The sequence below is a fragment of the Leptonychotes weddellii genome, chromosome 3 (genome assembly GCF_054177405.1).
Source record: "Leptonychotes weddellii isolate Sample4059 chromosome 3, ASM5417740v2, whole genome shotgun sequence".
In the NCBI taxonomy this organism is placed as follows: domain Eukaryota; kingdom Metazoa; phylum Chordata; class Mammalia; order Carnivora; family Phocidae; genus Leptonychotes; species Leptonychotes weddellii.
Genome location: NC_138371.1, coordinates 21811862 through 21824082, shown reverse-complemented (window position 1 = coordinate 21824082; position 12221 = coordinate 21811862). Strand labels below are relative to the sequence as shown.

General features: G+C 37.6%; 1 protein-coding gene across 2 annotated transcripts in view; it reads right to left on the bottom strand.

Annotated features, from left to right (window-relative positions):
• ERBB4 (erb-b2 receptor tyrosine kinase 4) overlaps nt 1–12221 on the bottom strand; it is a 1058588-nt gene that overhangs the window by 1045092 nt on the left and 1275 nt on the right. The gene's annotated exons all lie outside the window — the stretch shown is intronic.

Below are 12221 nucleotides of genomic sequence, written 5' to 3'. Positions count from 1 at the left end.
GCCTGGGTGGCTCAGTTGGTTAAGCGACTGCCTTCGGCTCAGGTCATGATCCTAGAGTCCCGGGATCGAGTCCCGCATCGGGCTCCCTGCTCAGCAGGGGGTCTGCTTCTCCCTCTGACCCTCTTCCCTCTCGTGCTCTCTGTCTCTCATTCTCTCTCTCTCAAATAAATAAATAAAATCTTTAAAAAAAAAAAAAAAAGAAATGTTAAGGTAGTCCCAAATTATGGATATTATTGTACAAACTCCTGGCTTTCCCTGAATCATGTTTCTATCAAGTGTAACACATTCTGTGACATTTTTTCATACAAATTAGCCTCATTCAGAAATTTCACTAAAATTTATTTTCTTTTGCATGATAGTACTTTTTTACAAAGACCAAAGTTTGGGTTTCTTGCTTGCTTTGTTTTATAACTACTTCCTGATCATTACAGTGGATACTATCCTGTTGGCTTATATAGCAGAGGAATGACTAGTTGCAGAATATGAGTCTCACCACATGCCAGATTCAAATCACAAAATTACCATAAAATAATGGGACTTCTGATTCACTCACATGTAGTCAAAATCCTTGAATACCCAAAACTGACTATATATGCCCTTGAAACAAAGATATTTTGGATGTCTTGATATATTTTATTCTTTGCAGACCTAGAACAATTGAAATGTTTTTGGTTTTCCTTTTTTTTTTTTTCATTTATAAATCTAACTTCACAGTGCTCCTTCTGCCAGTGAGAAATATGGTACTTACAGAAATTTATTTTTATAGAGCCTATAAATATTGAGTGAAAGCTGTTAAAACTGTGGGAGACAAACTTCATCTGCACCTTTCAAAGAGTGACTGAATCAGTTTGTAGGAGTGGAATAGCATGTATCAGATCTAAATTTGCTAAACAAAATTAGCTGCGTGCCATTGTTTGTCTTATCTCTTTCTCTGGCTCATGGTGTGCTAATTCTGGCCACAAGCAATATAGTAAGCACAGAAATAACTAATGCCCCTTTCACCAACAGTTGCATAAAATGTTTTGTCTAGTTTAATTTATCTTCGAGCTTTGTATACTTTCAAATTTCATCCTGTACTTAAAAAAAAAAAGAAATAAAAAAGGCCACTAAAGAATGATACTGGAATACCAATCACTTCAGCTTCTGTTAATTCTAAGTACACTTTTAGAGGTTTCGATGTATCACCAGGGATAATGGGCTGCTAAATTTGATGTTTAAACAACTGGGAAATATTGTTAACTGTTCAATTGGTATTTTTACGTAGTAAAAGTATAACTTGAAATACCAATCCTGTTGTTACTTAAATGTGTTAATATATTAGTTAAATATTACCATATATCTGAACTGAATACTGATTTTAATTTAGATGCACTGTTTCATTCACAGCTAGTAATAATGTCTACTGTGATTAAAATGTTCACATTTAACTTAGCCAGAGGGTAAAAGTCAAAGACAGATTGTTATCTATGCTAAATAACAAATGATTAAAAATTCAATGAGCTATATATTTCAAGGGGTAGGGCCTTAATAATACAGCTTTTACATATCAAAACTGCAAGATTCCTTTAAATTACACATTATAAACTATAGACTGTCCAAAGGACAGTATTACATGACCCATACTTAAAAATATGATATCAAGAAAATAGATATATACCTGGATTTGGCATGGTCATATTTAAAGAAAAATATTCTGATAATTGTCTCTATTAGTACATATTTTCACCAAAAGACATTACTGACGTGCTTTACAGTGTGATTTTAGGCAACAGGATTTTTTTTTTTTGAAGCCATGTGTTCTTCTTCATTAATAGTGGATACCCGGCGCCTGGGTGGCTCAGTTGGTTGAGCGACTGCCTTCGGCTGGGGTCATGATCCTGGAGTCCCGGGATCGAGTCCCGCATCGGGCTCCCTGCTCGGCGGGGAGCCCGCTTCTCCCTCTGACCTTCCCCCCTCTCATGTGCTCTCTCTCTCTCATTCTCTCTCTCTCAAATAAATAAATAAAATCTTAAAAAAAAAAATTAAAAAAAATAGTGGATACCAACTACATGAAGTAGAAAAATAAATTAAAATTACACTCAAAGTCCTTAGTAAAAGAGGAATGATGTTGTTTCTTAAAATATATATATATATCTTTTTAACATAGGGAGAGTTACCATAAAGTTTTTTGGTTTTGTTTTTGTTTTTTTTAAGGCTTCAGCTTCAGAGCCCTTCTCTTGCATTGGTGCATTCCAAGGCTTTGTTCTTAATTTGTATTTCTATTTCTGAATTGTTTTAAAAGAAGTTCCCAAAACTGTATAAGTACAGGACCCAAAACCTTGGCTATACCTCTGCTTTGAAGTTTTTTTCAAGAAGACAAAGCTTACATGATTGTTTCCTTTAATATACAAAACACAAACAAAGAACTACGGAGAATCCAATGAAGGAGGAGAAATACAATGTAACCTAAAGGATTTATTGGACAAGTTTCTTCACATGACTTCAGGGAAAGCAAAAAGAGCTGTTGACCTTAAGGCAGAAGGATTTGGTGTGCTAAGCGCCCCTTTCTCACACAGTGGGGTAAGTACAGTGGAGGAGCCATGCCTTTGAGAGGCATCCCTAGCTTCTGTCACTCACACAGAAGGCAGAACCAGCTGGTTCTCAGGACAGGGCAGACATGTAACTGTACCAGACTAATGCTCCAGTCAGGCTTCACCCTTACATACTACTCCTTTATATCCCTATTTCCTCATCTACAAAGTAGGAACAATAATCCCTGACTCAAACTCTCTTCTCATGAATTCTTAGAGGAAAAACAATCAAGAAAGTTATAGAAGAATTCAGACAGAAGTGCTAATGTATCCATGCCCAACCTCTCTCATTAATATATTACTCTGCAGACTGTTAGATAATCTTGAAAGTTACATTAAGTCTTTCAAGCCATTATAAGCTAAGGTAAAATTAGGGTGCTGCAGTGACCTAGAAAGGCTGACTTTCTTACAACCTGGTAATTGAAGAAGAAATGTCTGGAAGAGCATCTTTCACTCATAGAATCTGACTATAAATACTATAATCATTTCACCAATTTTCAGAACGCAGAGTGGATCATCTAAAAGAGCAGCGGAGAGAATCCCAGTCACCTCTCGGTTTAGTTATGCTGATGTGCTTTCTTCATAGGACACTTTTTAAATGGTAGGCATATGTCTATTTGTCTATTTTAAGATACTAAGAAATCTCAGTTATAACGAAGTTGTATTATCACATATATCTAAGAATAGAAAATATCACATTTGGTCTGGAACCCCTTTTTCATGAAATACTTATTAGCATCTCTCTGAAGGCAAATGTGCCTCCCAAAGGTTTGGAAAACCACTTAATAACATATTTTTAATATTGTGTTTTATTGGCCTCATCTATCCTTCCTTAAAAAAAGGAGAAAGTTGGCACCTTGAGCTTCTTATAGGTCCTCCTGTTCCTAACATGTCCTGAAATACATTGATGAATCAGTACATGCTTATTGCTTAAAAACTTATTAAAATTTTTAAATGGGAAATAAATCGCAAAGTAATGACGCATAAAAATAGTGGGCCACTAAAACAGTTACATTTAAGAATGGTATTCACATATATTTAACTCACCAAAAATAAAACCAACAGAAATACTTTGTACCATATTATGAACAGACTCTAAAAATGGGAATGGGGACAAGTGATATATTCTTGGAAACAATCCATTGAAAGAAATATCCTAGGAAGTTCAAGAAAGCAATTAAAGAAATTCCCAGGGTAAACATGCCTAATATCTATTATTAAGAATTCTATAATTATGTTTTGAGAACAGCTTGCTTTGTGCACTATATGGTTTAATTACAAATAATAACCATCCATGAATGAGCTTAAAATTGTTTCAGCAAATGTATGTTATTTTTTTCACTTAAAAAATATTTTTAAAAAGCTTACTATATATGTGGCACTGCATTAGTCTTGGCAGGGGATAAAAACTCCTGCTCTTAAAAAGTTAAAACTACACTACCGTTCAAGATTAAAGGCCAGATAAGTGACATAGATAAAGATTATAGGCTAATCAGTGAACAAAAAATGTAATGAAGAGGTATGGTTTAATGTAGAATTGAAAAGATTCAAAGGTTTAAACAGGCAGAGGCACCAAGTGAGCCACGAATTCCAGGGAAGGGGGTAAGCAAACGCAGAGACAAGCAAGGGATAGTAATGCAATACTGACTAGGTCAGCGTGGTTCTTAGAATACGTCTTAAGAAAACTCTTAAGAATGGATTTTTAAAAATCTGAACACTATTTTAGTAGTCTTTGAACTTTACAATGGAAATCCATTGAAGGCTTCCAAATAGAAAGTAGGATAATAAAAGTACTATATTAGAAATGGGCATCTGGCAATGATAAGAAGGAAGTCTTGGAGGTAAGAGGACATCAACAAGGGGACCAGTACAGAGGATCTTGCAATAGCTCTGCTCTGAGGTTTTTAAACACTAGATGGGGTTAATAAAAATCTTAGGGAGTAAACTTTGATAAGCTATGTAACTGAATTCCCTTTTAAAGACACAAAACGTGTTTAACTGCTTTAGTTCTAGACAAAATGATAGGACAAAAGGAACTCCTGAAAATAAAAAGTGTTTGACTAAAAGAAATACTGTTCTGTTTTATTTTTATTTGGTTTTCATAGGTCCCTATAGAAAGAAACTCATATTCTCATATTCTCTAAGCCTATAGGGAAGAATAGAAAATAATGACAAAGACAGATTTTAGTAAAAGGAGAGTTCGCCTAAAGCAAAATAATCACTACCATCCATGACCTCAATTAGGCATTCCCCTGCTAGTGAAGGCAACCCATCCTGAAATAGAGAATTGTACTACTTATTACTCAAGCTATGACCACACTAGATATAGTCACGGAAACTGGAGAATCTATTGCTACTTCTTTCAGTCCTTACCAGCTTAGCCACAAGATATCCTTAGCAGATCATAGATGACCAGCAGATGCATCTATTTAAAACAGATTTACAATCCCCACTTGTATCCTTAAGGCTTAAAACCTGAATGTCCACCTATACTGGATGTATATGGGACAAGACATTAGTAAAGGTCAGAAGAGTAGTAAAAATGTAGGTGAAACTGATTATTTACAAGTCTGATCATTCCGGGAAATAAATGAGTGCTTATTTCACCATTCATTGTGTTTTCTTTAAATAGCTTTAGCTACATTTAAAATGAAATACATATAAACATTCATACAGCCTTGATACCTATTATTCTAAGTTCCTAGATTCAGAAACTAAGTCTTGCATATTCTTGCTGGTGTTTAGCATGCTTCACTAACCCCTGCAATATTGGAAATAACATGATTAACAGTAATGACCCTGAGCTATTTCTCACGGGAGAGGTTTAATGATGTTGCACAGGAAGTTTCATGGTGTGTCTATGTTAATATTTTACAGGGGGTCCATTTTCATCTCAAATTCCTAACAGGAAGTGACTCGTCCTGCCAAAACAAGTTTCTAATCTCCCTTCTGTCACTATGGCCCATGAGTATGCTGATCAAATCCCAGAAAGCTCTGGTGCCTAGTGGAAGACAAGAGACAATCAGAAAGAGTTAAGGTGAAATTAAGAACACTGCAAAGTAAGAAGGCCCACAGGCAGCATCTCACAGAAGGCAAGCAGAAGGAGGCAAATGTGCCACAGAAATACCTTTATAAAGTCTTAGTACTTAAAGCTTAGCGTATATACTTATTCAAAGAATATACATGTGATCTTAGTAGAGATCTGAAGAAAGAAGGCCCAACAAAGACAGTGGAAAAGATAAAGAACCTTGGGTCCAAGGAGGGGCCTGGAAGAATCTGCAGTATCCCCATGGATTTGTGGTTAAGGGTCCCCACCAACTCATTGGTGATGAAGAACCCATTGTCTATTCCTTATAAGCCATTTTATTTAAGCTTGTATGTTACTTAATACAGAATAGAGATATAACCATTCTCTCCTTATTAGTCATCTTCATAAAGTCCCAGGTAAAAGAAAACCTTGAAGGCTATTGTACAGATAGTAGTGCAGATGCTCTTATCTGACTTTCAGGGTCAACACTCTACTCTTTTTTTTTTTAATCTTAATGTGTCGCAAGCTATAAATGCAATCAATGATTACTTCCTAAATATAAATTAAGGATGATGATGATCCCATGGTCTTCCCCTTGAAAAGAACTTCCCAGTTTGATGGTTAGGCCTATAGTTCTGATCCATTTGTTTTCATTTCAACTTTGCAATTCTCTTTTAAAGCAACACAACCTTGTATGTGTTTACTCTTTTTTTTTTTTCCTCAAGTGTCCGCAACTTGAATTTTCAAGTACTTCTGTGTGTGTTAAGGAAAATGATATTGGTGTCAGAAGCTGCCAGCTAACTTATATCATCTCACTTCCTCAGGCTTCCAGTTTCCTCACTTAAAAAATGATGGGACTGAACTAGATAGTTTCTAACTAGTGCTAGATTTCTGTGAAGCAAGCACAGGAGAGTAGAGGCAAGAGTGGAAGGAGAGTGGGGAAGTGACAACGTCAGGGAGCACAAAGCTGTCGTCTAGCCTCAGCTTTAACAGAAGCAGCTCTCCTTTTCCCCTTTCGCCTGTTTTAGAGACCAGGGTTACACACATGAATTCACTTGAAAAGAGATCCACTAACAAAATTAATTAAAAACCAAAGGATTTCTCTTTCTAAATGCTCTAAACGTTGTTTTTTCTGTCCAACTGAATCATTTTAAAAATTCAAGATGCTAATCATTTAGGGATCACCTTAGCCACCCTAAGAGAGACTCAGAAAACCAAGACACAGAGCAAGAAGTCTAACCCATGATCACAGAATAAATGACTGTATGACCAGAATCCAATTCTTGTAACTTTTATTCTGGTGCTTTACTCTGTAGCATCACACAACAGCAGGGCTGCTGACCCGCAACTCACAGTGCAGATGTGCAACCATTCCCATTACATTCTATGTGGCTGCTGCCCTCTGGATTTGTACAGAGCAACGGGCCTGCAGAGTAACACGTAAAATTAAAACCACTGTAAAATAATTACTATATGTTCAAAAAATAAACAAACAAACAAACAAAAAAACACTTTACAATTCGGCCCCATATATGTCACCTCTGTGTCACAGAAGTGAGACCATTCTCTTCCCTCTTGAAAAATTAATACAAGTAGAAACCACTCGTTTAAGTGTCAAATATGAAAACAAGAAAGTGACTTTAAAGCTTTGATTAAAGATTTGGAAAATAGGTCAATTTATGTAATAAATATGTCAGAATTATCAACAACTCAGAAAGAGAGAAAAAGCCATACACAGTGAAATCCAAAAAGACCATAGAGCAATTCTGAAAAGTAATATTTTGGGGGAAATGGCCTTCAAGTACAAATGCTTTGGTTTAATAACCAAAAGGTGTTCTTTCAACAAAGATAGTCTGCTGAAAGTTTACACTATGTTACATTGTGTTTATTTATGTATGTATGTGTATACATTTTAAAATATATCAATTAAATTGTTACTGGAATGTATCTCAATATTAAGGAAGAGCTTTAGAGCCATTTTTCAGAAAACTGCTATACAATGGACAAAGAGAGTATATTACATGCATTTTCCCCTCAGGCACAGAAGCCAAGTCACAAAGACATGGAATGAGTTGCTCAAGGTATTAACAAGAAACTGGAGGAATCTGTCCCTACCATGTAGAAATCCTGATTTAAAACACCTAGCTATGTCCTATGTCAAATTTAACCACAAAACAGGCAGTTAATGTCTCCTTCAAAGTAGGTAGCACAGCTACAGGCTCAGGAAACACTGATGTAGAACCTTTTCACTAAAAAATAATAGTAAAGAAAATTAAGGAATTGTCAGTATAAATGTAAACTCCAGTCAACAACTATGTTAGGAAGCATGAAAAGTACGGTTTTACTCCAACTGCCCGATATTTAAAATAATCCAGAAAATGAGTATTAGATATAAGGAGCAATTTTGTTCCATATGGTCAAATGTAACATAGAAAAACATTGCTAAAATGATATAACCTGAAGAAAAGTTTATAATATAATTAGATTCTGCCCTGAATACATACTCAGATCATTGTAAAAGATAACAGTGGAAGATGCTTGACAAATAATTTTTGTAGAACAGCTGTAGGCTTGAACATGTATAAGCTAATTTTAATGTAAACATTAACATCTTTATAAAGCAGTATCTCTCAAAAGGGTGAAATCAAACAGCAAGTGCTAATAAGGTTGCAGGTAACAGAACATCTTTTTTGATCATTGCTTCATTTATGTTTTAGGCACTTACAAATTACACATAGATATCCAACAGCAGCAGAACACTGTATAATAAAGCAAAAACTTGTTGCTATTTTTAATATGTTAAATTTTCTTAATAACTGGCTTGAAATAATATAAACATGACACCACTTTAAAGCATTGTAATGTTTAAGGCACTCTAATTCAATTTATTGTTTAAAATGTGCACTTGGCATAGTCATTAATCTAAGGTAGCTCTAATCCAAAGGCTTCAGAGAATATTTAGAGCATAATTCCTTGCATCCCTAGTATTTTTTAAATGGGGGTAGTCTACCTTCCATCCTTGGTCAAGAGGGGAAAAGAGAGAAAGAGATATAGAAAAAGGAACTTCTCTGTAGAAAGATCTGGCCTTGGAGTCAGGGTTTCTGAGATGTGCTAGTGATCTTGGATCGATGCCTTTTTATTTTCTTTCAGGAATAAATCTGTGCAATGGAATGGCTTGCAATTGTCCGGCCAACCAGCCATATCAGATTTATCAGAAAGAAAGAATGAAAACTGGCTCAGAGGACTCCTGCAGTGGCTGAGTGGCAGGTTGCTGGGAAAAGCACACACAAAAAAGAATACACTTAGTGGTGGAGGGAAAAATATATATATTCACATGCATAAACTCAATAAATAATAAGATGTAAAGAAAGAATCTATAGTAATGGAAAGGGTGAATGCATAAGACAGATGATAAATAGTACTTCTATTTAAGAACTAAAGGCATGAAAGCTCATGAATACTAAATATTTGAATCCACTTTAAGGAGGAAATACGATTTTTCCCTCAAATGAAAGCAAACTCTAAAAATCAGCCAATGCAAACTTACTGTGTTCAGGTTAGTGTAAAAAATACATAAATCTTCCATGAAGTGCATGCCCTGGTAAATATTCTAATGTAATTTCTTATTAAGACACATTTCCAGTGACTAAATGAAAAAATATTTAAAGCAGTAAGTATTGATTTTCAAAAAAATTTGACTTTATATGCATGAATGATTAAAATAAAAGCAGTTTAGTTTAAAAGGAAAAAAATTAAAAAATAAAAGGAAAAAATCAGAAGATGAGGAATCATGACACAACCAGTCATTCAATTTTATCACAACAGTCCATATCATAGTATTTTCAAGTTATTTGCAGGTATGATAGGTATAAATTTGTTTAGAAGCATTCTGAAGAAAAAAAATACCTTCTTCTAAAAAGATCTTTTTTACATACATAAGAATTTCAAAATTAGAAGAAAAAAAAAACAGTATCCTGTGGGTGTGCTTACAGTAAACACATGTAGGAAAGATTTTTTTAAATATATTTTACATCTTTTTCATCATTTATCTAAGTTTCATTAACTTTTTTCTTCTCAAATGTAGAAAAAAAAACCCAACCTTAAGTTTGAAGATATATCTTACATATGTAGGGGAAAAAAAGTGTTATTTTATAGTATGAAAAGCAGAACTAAGTTACTTGCAAATAAGAAATGGAAACTGAACTTGTTCATCCCATATTTATTGAGGTATGTAAAAGCATTGCTTCAGTATTATATATTGTATTTCAATACAAAGGTGATATTATTTTTCAATCATGCCAGGAAAAGAAAAATTTTGAAATTATCCCTTTTGGTGGTAAAGGCTTTATAATAGTCATATAAAGGGCCTTTGGCTATATATACTATTTCTAGATAAAATGAATTACTGGAAATGAGACAAAGTCCTCAAGATTTATTTAAAAATTGTCTTCTCTAAAGCTGACTTTTTCCTCAAGCAAAAGAAGAAAAAAAAAAAAAAACAGATCCTTTTCCATTACAATTATTTTAATAAATATCTTAGATCTATATAACAGAATCTCCCCCCCACCCATATCTTTATTCTGTTCACATAGAGCAGTAAATAAGGTGCATTCCTTCTGCTTCTTAAGAAATTAGCATTTCAAAAATATGCCACTTTCCCCTGAACTCCAAGCGTGTCTAATAATGCGAGAAGCAGATTGTCTTCCCTCGTTTCCTTAATTTGTTTCATCTAAAAGCAATTCACTCAACATCTTGTCGCCCTCTGGCAGCTTAGTTTACTTATCCGCACTTAATTTCTCATTTGGACCAAAACAAACTCCTCCAAACTGCTACTGACTGCTAACCGCGAGAGGAGAGACACGCAATATGTATTTACTTGGGAACATACAACCCCACATACACAGCCACAAACACACAGAGCCTCACTCATACTCTAGACAGTAACTTGGTTTTATAAAAGCACTATATTAAAACCAGCTGAACTTTCCTTGCCAGATGCGGCAGGGTGGGGGTGGGATAGGGTGAAAAAAAGAAGTCCCTAGGGGCATTTACAGTTTTTCAGTGGATCACCTTAGCATGCGTGTTGCAATTATACCAGGGATGCACCCGAGAGCTTTTCTTTGTGCGGCCCTTTCATCTAGATCACTTTGTGTTTTGAACAAGTGAGGCTCGCCTTTGTGCCCCTAGAATTTCAAGTACAGAGTCACACACGGAACAACAATGGCACGCTAATCCTCGCGCTCTAAATGGGCTCACTTGTGGGTCTGACAATTCGCGGGGGGAAGCGAGAAGAGACCAGCGAGGGCGCGAGGCGGTGTCGCCTGAGACGAGGAAGAGGACAGCTGCAGAACTAATTTGGATTACATTCTTTGCAGAAATTCTGAAAAGGGCTTTTCGGCATAGCTCAACCCTGAGCCACACAGTTAATACCAAATTGCTGCGGACTCGGAGCCGGGTCCCCCAGCGGCTGAGGCTAAACCAGACAGCCCCCAGTAGGTTGCCTCGTAGAAATTCCTCTCGGCTAAGTCTGCATGTCGGTCGCAAATGCTTTTGAATGGGTCAATGTGCATAATCAACCCATTGAGGGAAAATATGAAGGGACTCGGAGTGCGGAGGAAGATAAAAAGGGATGTATCTAAGAGGCCGCTTGGAATCTCAAGTCGTGTTGGTGTAATTCCGGAGGTGGCTGGAGCGCGCGGGACCTGGTATGCATGAAGAATTTCGGAGTATTTGGGAGGGTGCAAACGGCTAGTACAAACGGCGCACACTGGTGGCATTCGAAGGTCATTTTGAAAGGCTCGATGATTGTAACTTGTTATTTACTAGGCTAGGAGGGGTAGGCGGCAGCGGCGGGGGCGGAGCGGGAAAACTACAGCGCGCTGTTTTCTTGGTGAGGTCAGAAGGACACCCTCCGGGGGCCTGAAGCTCTCCTATCGCCACTCCCGGGGGCTTTATCTCCTCTAGCTGCCTCCCACGCTCCCGCGACCAGCCCCGGATGGTTCCGGAAATCTCCCCCGCTCTCCAAAAGGCCCCCTTTGGCTGCATAAGTCACCGGTCCTCCGTCCTTTCCTGTCCCACTTTCATCCCCAGGAAACGCGAGTGTCAGAAACTTTGAGCAACCTCGCACTGCAGGTGCTGTCATTAGCCCTGCCCGCCGCGGTGCGCCAGCTCCACCCGGCTGCCTCTCGGGGGTCAGTAAGCCTTCTGCCTGTCCAGGTACCTGGGGCTCAAGCTTTCCTGCAAACAGTGGCAGCGCAGTCGCGCCCGCCTCTCGGGTTAAATCAATTCGCGCAACGGGTCGGCTCGGCAGCCGCGCCGGGCAGTAAACAGAGAAGTTGGAGGGACTCCGGCCAATAGCAAGTTGAACTACAGGAAGAACTCTTCCTGAAGCCAAACAGCAACCGACGGGAAGGCCGGGCTCCCGGCTCAAGTATGTCAAACCACCCCCCCCCTTTTTTTTTTTTTAAAGAGAGCACGCAGGCAAGCAAGCTCCCTCTTGTCAATGGGGCGAAGGCTCCCGGACGCCGGCGTAGGAGGCCCAGAGTTCTGTGCCCCCGGGCCGAAGCGCGCCCTCCTGCCGCGCTCCAGCTGCCCAGGCTGGGCTCAAGTCTAGTCTGACCCCT